Source organism: Crocodylus porosus, unplaced genomic scaffold (assembly GCF_001723895.1).
Source record: "Crocodylus porosus isolate Cpor-Errol unplaced genomic scaffold, CroPor_comp1, whole genome shotgun sequence".
NCBI lineage: Eukaryota > Metazoa > Chordata > Crocodylia > Crocodylidae > Crocodylus > Crocodylus porosus.
Genome location: NW_017728912.1, coordinates 21829790 through 21838056, shown reverse-complemented (window position 1 = coordinate 21838056; position 8267 = coordinate 21829790). Strand labels below are relative to the sequence as shown.

At 49.2% G+C, this 8267-nt stretch overlaps 1 long non-coding RNA gene across 1 annotated transcript in view; it reads right to left on the bottom strand.

Moving 5' to 3' along the window:
* Positions 1–8267, bottom strand: part of LOC109309562 — a 15957-nt gene that overhangs the window by 268 nt on the left and 7422 nt on the right. The gene's annotated exons all lie outside the window — the stretch shown is intronic.

Sequence of the window (8267 nt, the reverse complement as noted above, 5' to 3'; positions counted from 1 at the left end):
ATGATCTCCCGAGGTCCCTTCCAGCCCTAATGTCTATGAAATCTATGAAATCTATGAAATTTTATATCAGCAGTAAATACAAGGTGGCATAGAATTGCCATTTGCTTGGGACCCATGCGGAGGAGAATGGGACAAGCAACCAAGAGATTGAGTGTTCTCAAAGAGAGAGGAAACTAGATATATCTAAGATGTTAGTTATCTAAGAGAGACATAATATTTTTGTAGAAGAGTTATATTTGTTGAACCGCAGACATGATATCTTCTTCATCTCTCAGGACTGTGTTTATTTCTGTACCTTATTCCATCAAAGTCATGGCGGGTGAGAAATAAAGGAAATTAACCAGTTCATATTAAAACAAGAGATGGTGATTTATTTTGTGGGCATAGCATAACTCTCACATCCTCCATTTTGTCTAGGTCAATATGAATCTGAGCCTTACCCTCCAGTGTATCTACTGCACCTCCCAGCTCGGTATCATCTATGAACTTGCTGAGGGTGCAATGCATCACATCTTCTAGATAGATAATGAAAGTAGTGGTGTGTGTAAAGGGCCCTATTCATTTCAGATTCGGCCTGAATCAGGGACAGTGATTCGATTAGTTGATTCAGATTACTGTCCCTGATTCAATTCGTCTGAATCTGAAGATTTGATGCTGATCTGGAGAATCAGCAATTCATACACAGACTGCTTTAAATGTTTTATCTACATACCTTGAGGTACCAGGAGTGGCTTGTGAATGCTGTGATGCTGAGACAGATGGAGCATCCCACAGTAGTAAGGTGGGGGAGAGGGGTAGAGCTGGGGGGGGCATGGGGGCCCCCAGCGCACCCCCTGGCAGACCTGGTGAGGCTGACTGGTCTCTAGTCCCCCAAATCCTCCTTCTTCCCTTTCTTAAAGATGGGCACCAATTGTCCAGAACCTCCTCTGATCACCATGAGTTTTCAAAGATAATGGCCAGTGACTGCAATCACATCAGCCAACTCTGTCTGCACCCTTGGATGCACTGGATCCAGCCCCAGTGTCTCATACACATCCAGATTTTCTACATAGTCCCTAACCTATTCTTTCACCACAGGGCTGCTCACTAGGGCTGTGTGAAATTTCATGTTTTGTTTTGAAGCTGTTTCAACATAATTCAAGCTTGAAACAGCAAAATTGTAATGAAACAAAAGGCTTAGAAACAGCTTCAGAATGAAATGAGGGCATTCAAAATGTTTCAAATGTTTTGAAATGTTTCGAGTTTCAAAGCTGGGCTTGCAGCTAAACAGAAACTAAGGAAAGGGAGGGGAAAGAGGGGTGAAGGGCTGCTCAAATATTGACATGTGTAGCTGACTGTCACCCTTCCCTGAAGTCCTTTCTAATCCCAGTGCTCTGGGGGAGGGGCAGAAAAGCAGCATAAAAAACATTGTTTGAACTGAGCTTTCTCTGTGCCCTGGGGTCAGCTTACTGAGCAGTGTCTTCCAGCAGCTCAGCAGCATGAAAAATGTTATCACTTCCTACTTGATAGTCTGTTCCTAGGAAGTGGGATCTAATACCTGTTCCTTTCCTAATTCCTTTTATTATTATATTAATACCTTTCAATTTATTCCTCCCCAAAAATCCTCTTTTTGTTTTTGTTAGTCTATTTTGAGTCTTTTCCCCCAGAAAAGAAATCTGTGCTTTCTCTCACAGTGTGCAGTCTATTCCCTATGCAGGGAAGCACAGCATATATTGCATATTATAATATAGAATTTATTCAGGAACACATATATACATTTATATGTTTTATTTATTACATAAATCCATTCATATACTACACAAATACAGGCATACAATTATCTACATATATTACATAAATACATATTACATTACAGAAGAACACATATTTTCCAGCACACCAAACACACTATGAAGCATGCTGGAAAGGCAGCTGGAAAGCCTTCAGGGAGGGGCGGAAAAGAGGGTAGAGGAAAAGCTGTAATTCCCACCCCCCTCCCCACAAACTGAGATGTAGCCTCTTTCCTAACACTAGCAGGCATGAGGCTTCTGGTTCTAGGAGGTGGGGAGCAGTGTCTCTGCCTGAGTCTGCATCTCCTCCAATAGCACCAGCCATAACCCTCCATCCCCCAACCATGACAACAAACAGCACCAACATGACAATCTCCTCCACCCCCATATCACTTCCCAGCCTCAGCCTTTCAGTGCCAGAGGAAGAGCTGGAGGAAGAGCTGGATCTGAGTGCCATAGCAAAGGAAATTCTGGGGAAAGAGGGAGAATCATCTGAGTTTGTGTGCCACACACCTCAAGTTTCCCCTAGAGCCAGATCTCCTTGCCCAGGAGGCACTCTGGAGGACGTTGAGGTAGAGGTTGTGGAGATAAGTGGCAAAGCTGAATCAGCTCCTCCTGTTGCTGTGCCTCTGCCTGCTGAGGAGTTGGGAAAGGCAGCATCTGCACATGCACCCATACCCCAGAAGCAAGCGGGTAGTGTGGTCTGGGATCATTTTGAGCTGGCACATGATCCCACATATGCTATTTGCCTGGACTGCTGAGCCAAAGCCAGCCAGGGCAAGGGAACAAAACACATGAGCACTACAGGGATGCTGATGTATCTCCGCAGGCACTACCCCTTAGCTCTTGCTCCTCCTCAACCTGGCACTAGTGGAAACGTGCCCAAAAAGAAGTCCCCCTCTTGCTTGAAAGCCCCCATCCCACTGAAACAGTGGGGGAAAGGTGGGCACACAGGGGAGTGCATTCCCAAGGTGAACAAGGTCACCCAGAGCATTGGGAAGATGCTTGCTCTGAATGGCCAGCCCTTCTCCTTTGTTGAGTGGCCAGGGTTCAGGCAGCTCATGGTGCTCGTGGCCCCATTGTACAAAGTATCTGCATGTACCACCTTCAGCAGGACAGTGGTGCCCTCCGTGTATGAGGCATGCAGGGAGTACTTGAGGGAGGAGCTGTGACAGGCAGGTCCACAGGTGGCTTTACACTTCACCTTGAACATCTGGAGCAGCCATGGTGGAGATCACGCCTACCTCTCCCTCACAGGGCACTGGTGCAACCAGTCAGGCCACTGGCGGGCTCTCCTTCAAGCCAAGGCGATGGATGAGTCCCACATGACAATGGAGATCATGGGAGCCATGAATCACTTGGTGCAGGGGTGCTTGTTGGGCAGGGTGAGCTCACCCATGGGTTCATGGCCACCAACAATGGGGCCACTATGGTCAAGGCATACAAATTGGCAGACAAGTTGCACCTCATTGTCCAGGATGACTTGGAGGGGGATAAGGCTGCTGGTGATGGCACCAGCACCGCCAGCAAGCTCATTTCCAAATACAGGAAGGTGGCAGGTTACTTCCACCAGAGCGTGAAGGGGGGCAAGATATTGTGGAACAAACAGGCAAACCTGAACATCCCACAGCACAAAATCATGCAGGATGTGGAGACTCGATGGAACTCTACATACCTAATGCTCGAGATGCTGGTGGAGCAACAGTAGGCCATCCATTACATGGCCTTGCTTGGGGAGACTGGGAATAGTGCCCCCCTCAACAGAGCTAAGTGGGATACCATCTCCCAGATCTTGGTGGTCCTTAAGCCCTTACCCAAGGCCACCAAGAGCCTCAGCGCTGCTGATGCCATCTTTAGCCAGGTGATCCCTGTAGTGAGGGAACTTCTGAACCAAATGGAGATGTTCCAGAGGATCAATGTTCCTGGCTGGGGCAAGCTGCTGTCACCAGACATGCAGGCACTGGTGAAGCACCTGAAGGAGGGCATCAGGAAACAGCTTGATTCCTTGTGGTCCAGGACAGTCCATGTGCTGGCCACCATGTGTGACCTGAGCGTGAAGGGGAGCATATGCAGCAGAAAAACCCTGGATCACTGGATGGAGGAGCTTTGAAAGAGAGTCAGGGAGGCAGAAGGGCGGAGACTGGGGGACATGGAAGAGAGGGATCCACTGTCCCATGCCAGCATGCCACCCACCAGCCAGTCTCCTCCTCCACCACAGGTGTTGCCAATGTTGGCCAGGGGCATGCCTTCCTTGGTGGGGTCCAGAGGCACCAGACCCCACCATCAGGCAGGTAGCGCTCAGGCCTTGGTGGTTGCCTATCTTGCCAAGGATGTGGAGCTGCTGCTGTGTGGCCCCTTGGCCTACTGGGCAAGCTGCAGCCAGATGTGGCCAGCCATGGTTGCCTGAAAGCACCCGTGTTGTCCACCAACCAGTGTTCCAAGTGAGAGGGTGGTCAGCATTGCTGGTGAAGTAGTGACACCCCACCACACCTGCTTGGATCCTGGTTTGGTGGAACAGGTAGTGTTCCTGAAGGTGAACTTCCCACTCCTGGGGTTCCCTAAGCTCTACATGCAGACAGAGTGAATGCCACCCTTCTCACTCCAACCACATTTCCTTTTTTTTTTTTACCCTTGGGTTTCACAACCATTTAGTGCCCTGCTCTCAGAGCTGGGGGGGGCACTCACTGTGTCAGCAGCCAGCAGGAGAAGAACATGTCCCTCCTGAGCTCCCATGCCAGGATGAACTTGGAGGTATGAGCAGCATCTATGGGGAAGGAGGAGGTCCCAGGTCCTTGGCATGACCACTAAAACTTCACCCTGCCAGTGTTGGGAGGCCTGGTGAGACTGCTGGTGGTGCGGCATCCCCCCAGAAAGGTGAGGGCCGATGGCCTCCCTGGTGAAACACAGGTAGGAGGTGCCTTATAACCTCCATGCATGCCCAGTACTGGCTGGAGAAAGCCCAGACCCATCACATCTTTGACAGGCCTGAGGCTTGTTCATTGCAGTGGAGTTATGAGGCTTCAGGTGAGCTCAGTTTAGCTGCCTGGGATGCCAGGTTTTGGGTTGAAAAACACTTCATCGGACTGGGGAAGCCCCTGGAGTTTGTGTGTGTGCTGTTCCTAGATGGAAGGAATAGTAAAGAAGCCAGAGTCTAGCATGCAATGCAGGCAAGAAAGCCAGTCAATGAAAATTGAAGTGGAGGCATCAGGGGGTGAGGGACAGGCTGGAGTAGGGGGGAATGGGGATGTAGGAGGTAAAAGTGGAGAGGTACCTGGGGAGTCAGATGTCTGGCAGGTTATACGGTATCATAATTCCAATGTCTATATTGAGTCCATGAGTTTCTGTATCCAGGATGTTGATGTGGTGAAGTTCATAGGTTCATCTGTGAAAGCGAGGAAGAATATAAAGAAATAAAACTTATCGGGGGATGCTGAAGAAACCGCACCAAGCCAAGGCGGGAATGATGCCATGACCCGACTAATTAAAGGAATCAGCTGGGGCTTTGGCTGTGCATAGGCTGCTGTGGCAAGCCCAACTGCCAGAGTTCAAGCCCAGGACAAGGAAAACAGTGTGGCAGACAAAGAAGAGGAAAGCCACACTAAAAAAGTAAAAGGAAAACAGCTGCTTCCAAAGACTGCAAATCATATGCTGCCATGGGGGATGCAGCAGAGGAAAAAGGGAATTTAAAGGAATGCTGAGGGAGTGTCTGGGGTCAGTCCAGAGAAAAGGGGAGCAAGGTTTAGGTAGAGAGGACACAGAGAGAAGCCAAGAGGAGGAACCAACCCCAAGGAAAACCTCAGTCCCCAAACTTACCTGAGAAGAGCCCACAAAGCAATGGAGGAGACCACTCTGTCAGTGGGTCCAGTTCTGAGTGGTGGAGATAACTGCTTCAGAACCCTAGAAGAAAAAAGAAATTACATCTCCAGGAGTGGTGAGTCCATCCCAACTCTGAAGGTAAAAGTAAGATTAGAACTGAGAGGTGGCTGTCTTGGGACCCATGTGGGGAAATACGGGGCAAGCAGCCAACTTAGCAGAAGATCCCAAGTAGGGGGTTTACAGGACTAAGACCAGACTCGTCATCCAGTAGGCAAGCAGCAACAAGCCTGGAACATCTGGTGTGCTGAGGGCAGGGTATGGGGATGGTGGAGCCCTGCAAAGATAAACTGACCTCCTGAGCCTTTAACTGAGCTTTTTGTCTCCCAAAGTGTTTGGTACCTCTCTCTAACATCAAGATGGGGCAGGAAAATTTTCAAAGGACAGAGCACTACTGTTACAGCAGAGACACAACTCAGCTCCAGGCGGCATGACCCAGCTCCCTTATACTGTGCAATATTTTTATACGTCTCCTAAGTTGTTTGTCCAAGCTTCCACTTCTTGTAATCTTCCTTTTTGTGTTTAAGCTCACCGAAGAGTTCTCTGCTAAGCCAAGCTGGTCCCTTGCCACATTTACTATTCTTCCTGCACATCATGAAGAACACAGGTTGTTTCTGTGCCCTCAGTAAGATTTCTTTAAATTCAAGCAGGTCTCCTGGACTCATTTCCCTCTCAGACTGGCCTCCAAGGGGATCCTGCTTATCAGTTCCTGTAGGGAGTCAAAGTCTGTTTTTCTGAAGTCCAGGGTCTATACTCTGCTGATCTCCTTTCTTCCTTTCGTCAGGATCCTGAACTCAATCATCTTGTGGTCCCTGCTGCTGAATTTTCCATCTGCTAGTACATTCCCCACCAATTCTTCCCTGTTTGTGAGCAGCAGGCCATGAAGAGCACAGCCCCTAGTTGGCTGCTCCAGCACTTGCACTAGGAACTTATCCCCAACACTTTCCAAAAACTTTTTGAATTGCCTGTGCACTGCTGTATTGCCCTCCCACCAGATGTCAGAGTGAGTGAAGTCCCTCATGAGGACCAGGCCTTGTGGTCAGGAAACTTCTGCTAGCTATCTGAAGAAAATCTTAACCACTTCTTTCTAGTCTGGTGTTCTATAGCAGACCCCCACCACAATATTATCTTTGTTGCTCTCTCCTCTGACCCTAACCTGGAGACTCTCAACAGGTCTATCTCCAGCTTCATATTGGAGCTGTGAGCAATCATATGGCACTACACATAAAGTGCAACTCTTCCTCCTCTTCTTCCCTACCTGCCCTTCCTGAACAGTTTGTATTCATCCATGACAGTGCTCCAGCCATGCGAGCTATCCCACCAAAACTCTGCTATACCAACCACATCATAGTTCCTTGAGCGTGTGAGGACTTCCAATTCTTCCTGCTTGTTTCCCAGGCTCCATGCTATCGTGTACAGACATCTGAGGTGACCAGCCAATTGCCCTACTTTCTCAGGAAAAATTTCCCTACTTTTTCTGTTGCCCCCTTCTGATTCTGCTTCCTCCAGGTCCCCTGCTTTCCCACTTACCCTCAGGGCTTTGTTTCCCACCACCTTGTGAACCTAGTTTAAAGCCCTCCCCACTAGGTTAGTGAGTCTGTCTGCAAAGATGCTCTTCCCTTTCTTTGTCAGGTGGATCCCATCTCTTCCTAGCAATCCTTCTTGGAACTAACATGGTCAAAGAAGCCAAATTCCTGCTCATGACACCACCTGTGCAGTCATGCATTGATCTGTTGGATGTGTCCACTCTTACCATGTCCCCTTCTCTTGACTGGAAGGATTGAGGAGAATATGACCTGTGCCCCTGTCCCCTTCACCCTTGCACCCAGAGCCCTGTAGTCACTCCTGATATGCTCAGGGTCACCCCTGGCAGTATCATTGGTGCCCATATGGAAGAGCAATATGAGGTAGTAGTCAGAGGGTTGAACAAGTCTCACCAATCCTTCCATGACAAATCAGATCCTCCCCACCTTGAGGATTCTTGGCCTGGCCTCTTCCACCGATGGAATGGGCTCCTCCTCCTCTGCTGCTAGTGCTCCATATCTGTACTCCAGGCAAACCACTGCACATGGGGATGAAAACTTCTTTTTGCTGCCAAAAGATACAAGCTTCCAACTTCCACCTTCCTGGGAGTCCATCCCCCCTTCCTTTTCTAGCACAACCTCCTTTTCTAGCACCACCTCTGGTATGTTAGCCACTAGAGTTGTGCGAAACTTTGGGTGCTGATTTGACTTGGAGGAGATTCAGCCTGATTCGGCAGCTGAATCTCTGAATCTGAACTGAATCAGGAGATCAATAAAAAGGTCTGAATTGATTCAAAGCTCTCTGAATCAATTCAGGAAAGATTTGGAGAGCTTCAGAGATTTGGGCAGTCCCCACTTGCTGCTGCAGGGAGCTAGACCTGGACTTCATGGAGGAAAGTAGGGCATGGGGAGGCTGGAAGAGGGGGGAGGGGACCCTGCTAGGTCCCATCCCCTGCCTACTTCCCCAGCCCCCCCCGAGCACCCCCTGCACCTCGCCCGCTCTCCCAGCCCCCCACCCCATGGCTACTCTGCTGAGCCCCAGCTCCTGGTTCTTTTTTTTTTAAAAAAAGAAGCCTACACTCACCAGCTCCTGCCAGGGGAG